Source organism: Triticum urartu, chromosome 7 (assembly GCF_003073215.2).
Source record: "Triticum urartu cultivar G1812 chromosome 7, Tu2.1, whole genome shotgun sequence".
NCBI lineage: Eukaryota > Viridiplantae > Streptophyta > Magnoliopsida > Poales > Poaceae > Triticum > Triticum urartu.
The window spans coordinates 135,991,053-136,004,024 of NC_053028.1; the positions used below are offsets into that span (position 1 = coordinate 135,991,053).

The 12,972-nt window shown below is 45.9% G+C and overlaps 1 pseudogene; it reads right to left on the reverse strand.

Moving 5' to 3' along the window:
• Positions 1 to 1,736: 1,736 nt before the first annotated feature.
• LOC125521995 lies at positions 1,737 to 3,334 on the reverse strand (annotated as a pseudogene).
• Positions 3,335 to 12,972: the final 9,638 nt, after the last annotated feature.

The following is a 12,972-nucleotide window of genomic DNA, read 5'->3' on the forward strand; positions in this document are numbered from 1 at the left end:
TCTAAGAATTAAACTTATAATTTAATACAAGAATTGTTCCCAATACAAGAATGATACAAATCACACATGAATTAAATTAAATGAATTTAAAAATGGCAGGTTTTATTACCGCCCATACCTTTGTCAATGATGTGCAATGAGATCGTCTTGAAGCTGGTGGTGGGTGTTTGAGTCTTCAATTTCCTAGTATGTCTGAAGGAATGCTTGTATGCGGTCAGGGTCTCTAGATGGCTTCACACGGCTACCGCCAATACAAAGATACTCGTCGGCATAGTTAGCCGGAATGCCATATGCAATCACCCGCATAGCTGCTAAGATTTTTTGATATGCGCTAAAACACTTCAACCCCGCGGCGTTTCTCCTTTGGGTAAAAAACCGAGAATTGGCCTCGCAAGCTTGTACTATTTTTACGAAGAAGGCGGCGCATTCGATAGCTTCTCCGGAGGAGTTGCGGCAGATACGTATGTGACGCCGTGAAGTAGTCTTGCATGAGCATCTCGTTCCCGAGATGGCGGTTGCGAGGGATGCAAAGACGGTCGATGGTCGATCCTCGCCGTCTCTCTCTGTTCGTATCCTCGAGCTCCTTCATGACAAGGACCGCCACCACGATCTGCAACTGGTTGTTCTCAAGTGGCATCTCTATGTCCAAGTCGTCGGACGAGGACGAATCCTCAAGAAAAAATTCCTCGCAAGGGCTCAAATCCATCTACAAATCGCAATGGAGCTCGCATGAACAGAAGTCCTTCGCTAAATCAAACTTGAAGGGGTAGAAAAGGGCTCACCGGCGGATCCGGGCGGGCGGTGACTAGGGGCAGGCGGCAGTCGATCCGGGGCGACGGGACCTGGGGGGCGGCTAGGTGCGGCGAATATGGGGTGGCAGGGACCCGGGGGGCGGCTGGGCGTGGCGGTGGACGGCTGGCTACGAAAGGGGGAGGGAACGCGCGCGGGCTGAAATGTCCCTCCCGCCAACTGCTTTCGCAGTATATAGGGCACCGACGGGGCCGGGGGGACTTGTATTTTCGCGGGTCGGGTGGTTGGGGCAATTGACCGTGCCCCTCAAAAAAAATAAGTGTCGAGAGGGTTTAAGGGGTCTGTTTAGGTCATTTTTTTCGTCCAAAGTTATAAAGTGACAATTATTTACAGTTCGGCATGATATAAGGGGTCTGCAAGAGATGCTGAAGGGTGAGTCCAATACTATAGAGAATGCAAAAAAAAACTTTAAACGAGACAAAAGCTAGTGTCGCCATAAGCGAGATATAGCTCTCAAACCCTGAAACATGAGCTGAGAGCGAAAACGAAAACAAGCCAACATAGGCCGCATACAAACGTTCTTGAGGCCACGACATGAATCACGGCGTGAGTTTTGATCCAACGGGTGTGCTTGTGAATGACATCAAACTATATATGCCAGCTAACTTGCAGTTTTGTTTCTTTTGTTCTCTTGACCTAGCCTATTGTACGACTTTTTTTTGTACATACACACCCTCTGTTTATAAATAGGGCGTAGTTAGGTCTCAGCCGAGTGAGACTTAACCAAATCTTAGTTAAATGACATAACATATAAGAAAGAAAGAAATTAAGAAAAAAATTACATGATTTTGATGTAAAATTTTACAAATATAACATCGACTAAGAGTCATATATAGCAAGACTATAGTGTAGGTAGTAGCATTTTCATGCATGCATGTTAAAAGAAATAAATGTAGTGTAGTTGATGAGGTGGCATAGTCATGATGTTTAAAATAAATAAGGTAGTGGGGTGACCTTTTTATTAGCTATATAGGATAAGAACTTCTTGCTAAAGGCAGGGCATTATCTGAAGAAAAAAACAGCACTGACGACGTACCAACTCACCGAAATCACAACACACACAACCAAATTATGACTTCACGTGTCGATGACTGCTTCATCGTGAGTAACCGAGCCAAGCGCACATGCTGCATGCCGCTAAACCGCGGCGCAGCCGATGCTGCCGGCGACGTCGATGACGAAGCGGTACCTGACATCGTTCCTCTCGAGTCGCTCCATGGCCGTGTTAACATACTCCATCTTGACGACCTCGACGTCCGCGGCGATGCCGTGCTCCCCCGCGAAGTCCAGCATCGCCTGGCAGTCGCGCACGCTGCCCACGCCGCTCCCGGCCAGGCGCTTCCCGCCCGTGACGATGGCCGAGGCCGGCAGCACCATGGGCTCGGTCGGCACGCCCACCAGCACCATCTGCCCCATCGGCTTCAGCAGCTCCAGCAGCGGCAGCAGCGGGTGCCCCGCCGACACCGTGTCGACGATGCCGTCCATCGTGCCCGCCGCGGCCTTCATCTCCTCGGCGTCGTGGCTGACCAGGAAGGCGTCGGCGCCGAGGCGCTCGACCGCCTCCGCGCGCTTCCTCGGCGACGAGCTGATCACGGTTACCGTCATCCCGAACGCCTTGCCGAACTTGACGGCCATGTGGCCGAGGCCGCCCAGGCCGACGACGCCCAGGCGCATCCCCGGCGCGTTCAGGCCGTACTGCACCATGGGGCTGTACACCGTGACGCCGGCGCAGAGGAGAGGCGCCGCCCCGGCCGGCGGCAGGCCCTCCGGGACGCGGAGGACGTAGTCCTGGTTGACGACGACGTAGTCCTTGGGTGGTGGCGCCGTCGTAGTCCACGCCGTTGCAGGTGAGCAGGAGGGCGGGGCAGTTGTTCTCGTACCCCTTGGCGCAGCTCTCGCACGCGCGGCAGGAGCCGATGAAGGAGCCCACGCCCACCGTGTCGCCGGCCTTGAAGCTCCAGACGCCGCGGCCCACGCCGGTGACGACGCCGACGATCTCATGCCCTGGAACAACGGGGTACATGGCGTTGCCCCACTCGTTCTTGGCGACGTGCAGGTCCGTGTGGCAGATCCCGCAGAAGAGCACCTTGATCGTCACGTCGTCCTCCTTCTGAGCCCTGGAGTAAAACCACAACGAGCTGAGCTCAGTACGTACCACTACCACACTGTCACTAGCTAGTACACTACCACCACGTCCACGTGAGATGGAGATGTAAACCTTCGTGAGAAGCTGTAGGGGGAGAGGAGACCGGAGGCGTCTCTGGCCGCCCACCCGAGCGCCGGCTTACTCTCCTGCGCCATGGCTCGTCCTTTGATCCTGCCGTGCCGTTCGTTCAGGACCTTTTTCCTTTCTATCTTTCTCTCTTTTTCAACCAGGATAGTATTTCTGATAGAGCAATGCTACATCATGGAGTTCAGAACAAATAGACGGGCGAGCACATCATGGGCATGGGTTTTAATTTTGTTTTAAACACTCAAATGGAAATGGCAGAAGGATATGGGGCGGCTTGACCGTCCATTTTTAAAAACCGTGAAGAATGATTTAACACACGCAGTGCTGTAGGCCAATGTAGTGGAGTGGGTAGGTGACGATGATCGGATGATCAGTGAGCAATCTGTGCGTGTGCGCTCAAAATAAGTTTGCACCTTCCGACCAAAGCGTCACCAAACCATCTCATGCAATGGCACGCGTACTTATTTCAGCCTTACCAAATGTACCCCTATTATGCTTAGCAGCCATAGCTCTCACGTCAAACCAGTGGAGACTTTTTCGTCGGAACTTTAACACACCCTACTCCATAGGAAATACTCCTAACCAATTCGAACTTTAAAAAGAAAATCACTCTGTCTACACTCTTACTTACAATACAAGTGCTATACTTAGGTCTCGCTCCTTAGCAGACAGGTTCGATAGAATACCACTCAACATGCATGTGGACCACTATGCGCAATCACGCCCCCATTTAAATAAAAAGAAGTTGCCAACCAAAATTTGTCCGGTCTGAACTCGTCATTGCTGAGCAAATCGAATCAATCATCAGAGGAGTGAGGCTTATCGATCAAAGCCAGATCCCATCCTTGAGGAGCTCTCCGCCAGGGCTTCTTGAAGCTGCGCTACTTATGTCTGTTGTTACTCCAGTTTCCATAATTAGTCAAATTCTGAACTTTCGGTCTGTAAGGTGGGCTGCACACTACTGTTGCGCCATTTGCCTCTGTTATGAACTAGTTTGTGTGGATTATGGCTTGCGCTGGCAAGTGAACCCCTTCTATGGCTTTGCTATGTTATCCAATGAGTGACAAACTTGCTGTTTTTAATTGAAATGTGAGAGGGCTGAATGATAGGGCCAGACGAGCTGCCGCCCGCACGCTCATTGAACGTTTTGCCTGTTCGATTGTATGTTTGCAGGAAACGAAACTTTCGTCCTGCTCGGCTACCGATCGCCTGGAAATTGTAGGCCCATGTTTTGATCATCATGCGGCCCTTGACGCCGATGGAACGCGCGGTGGCATCCTGCTGTGCTGGAGCTCCACTGATTATGCGGCTAGTAGGCTGGACGTGAGAACATACACTGTTACAGCAACCTTCTCTCCCACGGATGGCGGGCATGATTGGTCCATGACAACGGTATATGGCCCCCATGATGACCAGCGTAAGAACGAGTTCCTCGCAGAGCTTTGCCTCAATTCATAATACCATGACGGGCCCGTGGCTTCTCATTGGGGACTTCAACCTCATTACAAACCCGCAGGACAAGAACAACTCAAGAGTTTGCCGGCGTTGGATGAACAAGTTTAGACGAACCCTGAACTCCTCGAGCCTCCATGAAATACCTCTGATTGGGCGCAGATTCACTTGGAGCAACGAGCAAGCCACCCCTACCCTAGTGCGCCTTGATCGAGCCTTCTGTAATATTGATTGGGAATTGATATTCCCTATGGCCAAGCTCCTCCCGCAATCTTCTGCCATATCCGACCACTGCCCGCTTCTATTAATCAATGACAGCATCATCAAGACAAACAAGCGCTTCCGCTTTGAATCGTACTGGCAGTTTATTGAGGGGTTCAGAGAGGTGGTGGACCAATCTTGGGCTTTGGACGCTGGATCTTCTTGCCCACTGTCTAGCCTGAATAACAAGTTGTGGCGGCTCAGCAAAGCTCTAAAAGAGTGGAGTAAGAACATTGTGGGGGACATTCAGAAGCAATTCGCGCTGGTAAACGAGTTGATTCTGCAGCTAGACAAAGCGCAAGATCTGCGGGGCCTAACCATGGAAGAGAGCAGTCTATGCGCAAAGCTTAAATCCCGCACTTTGGGACTAGCTGTTCTAATCAAGATCAAGTGGCGACAGAGAAGCAGAGTGTGTTGGGGAACGTAGTAATTTCAAAAAAAAATTCCTACGCACACGCAGGATCACGGTGATGCATAGCAACGAGAGGGGAGAGTGTTGTCTACATACCCTCGTAGACCGTTCGCGGAAGCGTTATATCGACGCGGTTGATGTAGTTGTACGTCTTCACGATCCGACCGATCCAAGTACCGAAAGCACGGCACCTCCGAGTTCTGCATGCGTTCGGCTCAGTAACGTCCTCGCCTTCTCGATCCAGCAAGAGGGGCGAATTGTAGATGAGTTCCGGCAGCACGATGGCGTGGTGACGGTGTTGGTGAAGAATAATCTCCGCAGGGCTTCGCCTAAGCACTACGAAAACTATGATGAAGGATAGACTAGAGGGGATGGGGTTGCCGGCACACGGCTTGGTGTTTCTTGATGTGTCCTGAGTGCTAGCCCTACCCCTCTATTTATATGTTGAGCCTTGGGGTCGAAACTTGGAGTAAAAGCCTCCACAAAGTCGGTTTCACCCGAAAGGCAAGAGTCCTTCTCGGACTCCAGGGCCAGACGCCAGGGTCCCTGGCGTCTGGGTCAGTTCCCAGCGTCTGGCCCCTGGACTCCGCAAAACTTCCTTTTGCGCTTTCCAAAAACCTTGTGGGCTTTCCCCTTTGGCCCAAATAAAGTGTTCTCGTACCCAAACATTTCGGGAAACATCCGGAACCCCTGTCGGTGAATTCCGGAACCCTTCCGGAGTTCAAACACTATTATCCCATATATCAATCTTTATCTCCGGACCATTCCGGAGTTCCTCGTCATGTCCGTGATCTTATCCGGAACTCCGAACAACATTCGGTCACCAACATACATAACTCATAGTACTATATCGTCAATGAACGTTAAGCGTGCGGACCCTACGGGTTCGAGAACTATGTAGACATGACCGAGACACCTCTCTGGTCAATAACCAATAGCGGGACCTGGATGCCCATATTGGCTCCTACATATTCTACGAAGATCTTTATCGGTCAGACCGCATAACAACATACGTTGTTCCCTTTATCATCGGTATGTTACTTGCCCGAGATTCGATCGTCGGTATCTCAATACCTAGTTCAATCTCGTTACTGGCAAGTCTCTTTACTCGTTCGGTAATACATCATCCCGCAACTAACTCATTAGTTGTAATGCTTGCAAGGCTTATAGTGATGTGCATTACCGAGTGGGACCAGAGATACCTCTCCGACAATCGGAGTGACAAATCCTAATCTCGAAATACGCCAACCCAACAAGTACCTTCGGAGACACCTGTAGAGCACCTTTATAATCACCCAGTTATGTTGTGACGTTTGGTAGCACACAAAATGTTCCTTCGGTAAACGGGAGTTGCATAATCTCATAGTCATAGGAACATGTATAAGTCATGAAGAAAGCAATAGCAACAAACTAAAAGATCAAGTGCTAAGCTAACGGAATGGGTCAAGTCAATCACATCATTCTCCTAATGATGTGATCCCGTTAATCAAATGACAGCTCATGTCTATGGTTAGGAAACTTAACCATCTTTGATCAATGAGCTAGTCAAGTAGAGACATACTAGTGACACTCTGTTTGTCTATGTATTAACACATGTATTATGTTTCCGGTTAATACAATTCTAGCATGAATAATAAACATTTATCATGAAATAAGGAAATAAATAATAACTTTATTATTGCCTCTAGGGCATATTTCCTTCAGTCTCCCACTTGCACTAGAGTCAATAATCTAGATCACATCGCCATGTGATTTAACATCAACAGTTCACATCACCATGTGATTAACACCCATAGTTCACATCGACATGTGACCAACACCCAAAGAGTTTACTAGAGTCAATAATCTAGTTCACATCGCTATGTGATTAACACCCAAAGAGTACTAAGGTGTGATCATGTTTTGCTTGTGAGAGAAGTTTAGTCAACGGGTCTGCCACATTCAGATCTGTAAGTATTTTGCAAATTTCTATGTCAACAATGCTCTGCATGGAGCTACTCTAGCTAATTTCTCCCACTTTCAATATGTATCCAGATTGAGACTTAGAGTCATCTGGATCAGTGTTAAAATTTGCATCGACGTAACCCTTTACGATGAACCTTTTTTGTCACCTCCATAATCGAGAAACATATCCTTATTCCACTAAGGATAATTTTTGACCCCTGTCCAATGATCTACTCCTAGATCACTATTGTACTCCCTTGCCAAAAACAGTGTAGGGTATACAATAGATCTGGTACACAGCATGGCATATTTTATAGAACCTATGGCCAAGGCATAGGGAATGACTTTCATTCTCTTTCTATCTTCTGCCGTGGTGGGGCTTTGAGTCTTACTCAGTTTCACACATTGTAACACAGGCAAGAACTCTTTCTTTGACTGTTCCATTTTGAACTACTTCAAAATCTTGTCAAGGTATGTACTCATTGAAAAACTTATCAAGCGTCTTGATCTATCTCTATAGATCTTGATGCTCAATATCTGAGGTCTTTCTTTGAAAAACTCCTTTCAAACACTCCTTTATGCTTTGCAGAATAATTCTACATTATCTCCGATCAACAATATGTCATTCACATATACTTATCAGAAATGTTGTAGTGCTCCCACTCACTTTCTTGTAAATACAGGCTTCACCACAAGTCTGTATAAAACTATATGCTTTGATCAACTTATCAAAGCATATATTCCAACTCCGAGATGCTTGAACCAGTCCATAGATGGATCGCTGGAGCTTGCATATTTTGTTAGCACCTTTAGGATTGACAAAACTTTCTTGTTGCATCATATACAACTCTTCTTTAATAAATCCATTAAGGAATGTATTTTTGTTTATCCATTTGCCAGATTTCATAAAATGTGGCAATTGCTAACATGATTTGGACATACTTAAGCATAGATATGAGTGAGAAACTCTCATCGTAGTCAACACCTTGAACTTGTCGAAAACATTTTGCGATAATTCTAGCTTTGTAGATACTAACACTACTATCAGCGTCCGTCTTCCTCTTGAAGATCCATTTAATCTCAATGGCTCGCCGATCTTTGGGAAAGTCAATCAAAGTCCACACTTTGTTCTTATACATGGATCTCATCTCAGATTTCATGGCCTCAAGCCATTTCACGGAATCTGGGCTCATCATCGCTTCCTCATAGTTCGTAGGTTCGTCATGGTCAAGTAACATGACCTCCAGAACAAGATTACCGTATCAGTCTGGTGCGGATCTCACTCTGGTTTACCTACGAGGTTTGGTAGTAACTTGATCTGAAGTTACATGATCATCATCATTAGCTTCCTCACTAATTGGTGTAGTAGTCACAGGAACAGATTTCTGTGATGAACTACTTTCCAATAAGGGAGCAGGTACATTTACCTCATCAAGTTCTACTTTCCTCCCACTCACTTCCTTCGAGAGAAACTCCTTCTCTAGAAAGGATCCATTCTCAGCAATGAATATCTTGCCTTCAGATCTGTGATAGAAGGTGTACCCAACATTTTCTTTTGGGTATCCTATGAAGACACACTTCTCCGATTTGGGTTTGAGCATATCAGGTTGAAACTTGTTCACATATGCATTGCAACCTCCAATTTTAAGAAACGATAGCTTAGGTTTCTTGCCAAACCATAGTCCATACGGTGTCGTCTCAATGGATTTAGATGGTGCCCTATTTAACATGAATGTAGCTGTCTCTAATGCATAACCCCAAAAAGATAGTAGTAAATTGGTAAGAGACATCATAGATCGCACCATATCTAATAAAGTACGGTTACGACGTTCGGACACACCATTACACCGTGGTGCTCCGGGTGGCGTGAGTAGTGAAACTATTTCACATTGTTTTAATTGAAGGCCAAACTCGTAACTCAAATATTTTACTTATGCGATCATATCGTAGAAACTTTTATTTTTGTTACGATGATTCTCCACTTCACTATGAAATTCTTTGAACTTTTCAAATGTGTCATACTTGTGTTTCATCAAGTAGATATACTCATATCTGCTCAAATCATCTGTGAAGATCAGAAAATAATGATACCTGCCGCGAGCCTCAATATTCATCGGACCACATACATCAGTATGTATGATTTCCAACAAATCTGTTGCTCGTTCCATTGTTTCGGAGAACAGAGTCTTAGTCATCTTGCCCATGAGGCATAGTTCGCAAGCATCAAGTGATTCCAAAAGCCCATCAGCATGGATTTTCTTCATGCACTTTACACCAATATGACCTAAACGGCAGTGCCATAAATAAGTTGCACTATCATTATTAACTTTGCATCTTTTGGCTTCAATATTATGAATATGTGTATCACTACGATCGAGATCCAACAAACCATTTTATTGGGTATATAACCATAGAAGGTTTTATTCATGTAAACAGAATAACAATTATTCTCTAACTTAAATGAATAACCGTATTGCAATAAACATGATCAAATCATATTCTTGCTCAACGCAAACACCAAATAACATTTATTTAGGTTCAACACTAATCCCGAAAGTATAGGGAGTGTGCGATGATGATCATATCATTCTTGGAACTACTTCCAACACACATCGTCACTTCACCCTTAACTAGTCTCTGTTCATTCTGCAACTCCTGTTTCAAGTTACTACTCTTAGCAACTGAACTAGTATCAAATACTGAGGGGTTGCTATAAACACTAGTAAAGTACACATCAATAACATGTATATGCAATATACCTTTATTCACCTCGCCATCCTTCTTATCCGCCAAATACTTGGGGTAGCTCCGCTTCCAGTAACCAGTCCCTTTGCAGTAGAAGCACCCAGTTTTAGGTTTAGGTCCAGACTTGGGTTTTTTCATTTGCGCAACAACTTGCTTGCTGTTCTTCTTGAAGTTCCCCTTTCTTCCCTTTGTCCCTTTACTTGAAACTAGTGGTTTTGTTTACCATCAACACTTGATGCTTTTCTTGATTTCTACCTTCGTTGATTTTAGCATCACGAAGAGCTTGGGAATTGTTTCCGTTATCCCTTGCATATTATAGTTCATCACGAAGTTCTACTAACTTGGTGATGGTGACTAGAGAGTTTTGTCAATCACTATTTTATCTGGAAGATTAACTCCCACTTGATTCAAGCGATTGTAGTACCCAGACAATCTGAGCACATGCTCACTGCTTGAGCTATTCTCCTCCATCTTTTAGCTATAGAACCTGTTGGAGACTTCATATCTCTCAACTCGGGTATTTGCTTGAAATATTAACTTCAACTCCTGGAACATCTCATATGGTCCATGACGTTCAAAACGTCTTTGAAGCCCCGATTCTAAGCCGTTAAGCATGGTGCACTAAACTATCAAGTAGTCATCATATTGAGCTAGCCAAACATTCATAACGTCTGCATCTGCTCCTGCAATAGGTCTGTCACCTAGCGGTGCATCAAGGACATAATTCTTCTGTGCAGCAATGAGGATAATCCTCAGATCACGGATCCAATCTGCATCATTGCTACTAACATCTTTCAACTTAGTTTTCTCTAGGAACATATCAAAAATAAAACAGGGGAGCTAAACGCGAGCTATTGATCTACAACATAGATATGCTAATACTACCAGGACTAAGTTCATGATAAATTAAAGTTCAATTAATCATATTACTTAAGAACCCCCACTTAGATAGACATCCCTCTAATCATCTAAGTGATCACATGATCCAAATCAACTAAACCATAACCGATAATCACGTGAGATGGAGTAGTTTTCAATGGTGAACATCACTATGTTGATCATATCTACTATATGATTCACGCTCGACCTTTCGGTCTCCAGTGTTCCAAGGACATATCTGCATATGCTAGGCTCGTCAAGTTTAACTTTAGTATTCTGCGTGTGCAAAACTGGCTTGCACCCGTTGTAGACGGACGTAGAGCTTATCACACCCGATCATCACGTGGTGTCTGGGCACGACGAACTTTGGCAACGGTGCATACTCAGGGAGAACACTTATACCTTGAAATTTAGTGAGAGATCATTTTATAAAGCTACCGTCGAACTAAGCAAAATAAGATGTATAAAAGATAAACATCACATGCAATCAAAATATGTGACATGATATGGCCATCATCATCTTGTGCCTTTGATCTCTATCTCCAAAGCATCGTCATGATCTCCATCGTCACCGGCATGACACCATGATCTCCATCATCTTGATCTATATCAATGTGTCGTCACATGGTCGTCTCGCCAAATATTGCTCTTGCAACTATTGCTATCGCATAGCGATAAAGTAAAGCAATTATTTGGCACTTGCATCTTATGCAATAAAGAGACAACCATAAGGCTTCTGCCAGTTGCCGATAACTTCAACAAAACATGATCATCTTATACAACAACTTATATCTCATCACGTCTTGACCATATCACATCATAACCTGCCCTGCAAAAACAAGTTAGACGTCCTCTACTTTGTTGTTGCAAGTTTTTACGTGGCTGCTACGGGCTGAGCAAGAACCGTTCTTACCTACGCATCAAAACCACAACGATAGTTTGTCAAGTTAGTGCTATTTTAACCTTCTCAAGGATCGGGCGTAGCCACACTCGGTTCAACTAAAGTTGGAGAAACTGACACCCGCTAGTCACCTGTGTGCATAGCACGACGGTAAAACCAGTCTCGCGTAAGCGTACGCGTAATGTCGGTCCGGGCCACTTCATCCAACAATACCGCCGAACCAAAGTGTGACATGCCGGTAAGAAATATGACTTATATCGCACACAACTCACTTGTGTTCTACTCGTGCATACTACATCAATGCATAAAACCTGGCTCGGATGCCACTGTTGGGGAACGTAGTAATTTCAAAAAACATCCTACGCACACGCAGGATCATGGTGATGCATAGCAACGAGAGGGGAGAGTGTTGTCTACATACCCTCGTAGACCGTTCGTGGAAACGTTATATCAACGCGGTTGATGTAGTCGTACGTCTTCACGATCCGACCGATGCAATTACCGAAAGCACGACACCTCCGAGTTCTGCACACGTTCGGCTTGGTGACGTCCTCGCCTTCTCGATCCAGCAAGAGGGGCGAAGTAGTAGATGAGTTCCGGCAGCACGACGGCGTGGTGACGGTGTTGGTGAAGAACAATCTCCGCAGGGCTTCGCCTAAGCACTACGAAAACTATGACGGAGGATAAACTAGAGGGGACGGGGTTGACGGCACACGGCTTGGTGTTTCTTGATGTGTCCTGGGTGCTAGCCCTACCCCTCTATTTATATGTTGAGCCTTGGGGTCAAAACTTGGAGTAAAAGCCTCCACAAAGTCGGTTTCACCCGAAAGGCAAGAGTCCTTCTCGGACTCCAGGGCCAGACGCCAGGGTTCCCGGCGTCTGGACCCAGACGCCAGGGACCCTGGCGTCTGGCCCCTGGACTTCGCAAAACTTCCTTTTGCGCTTTACAAAAAACTTGTGGGCTTTCCCCTTTGGCCCAAATAAAGTGTTCTCGTACCCAAACATTTCAGGAAACATCCGGAACCCCTTTCAGTGATTTCTGGTACCCTTCCGGAGTTCAAACACTATTATCCCATATATCAATCTTTATCTCCGGACCATTCCGGAGTTCCTCGTCATTTCCGTGATCTTATCCGGAACTCCGAACAACATTCGGTCACCAACATACATAACTCATAGTACTATATTGTCAACGAACGTTAAGCGTGCGGACCCTACGGGTTCGAGAACTATGTAGACATGACTGAGACACCTCTCTGGTCAATAACCAATAGCGGGACCTGGATGCCCATATTGGTTCCTACATATTCTACGAAGATCTTTATCGGTCGGACT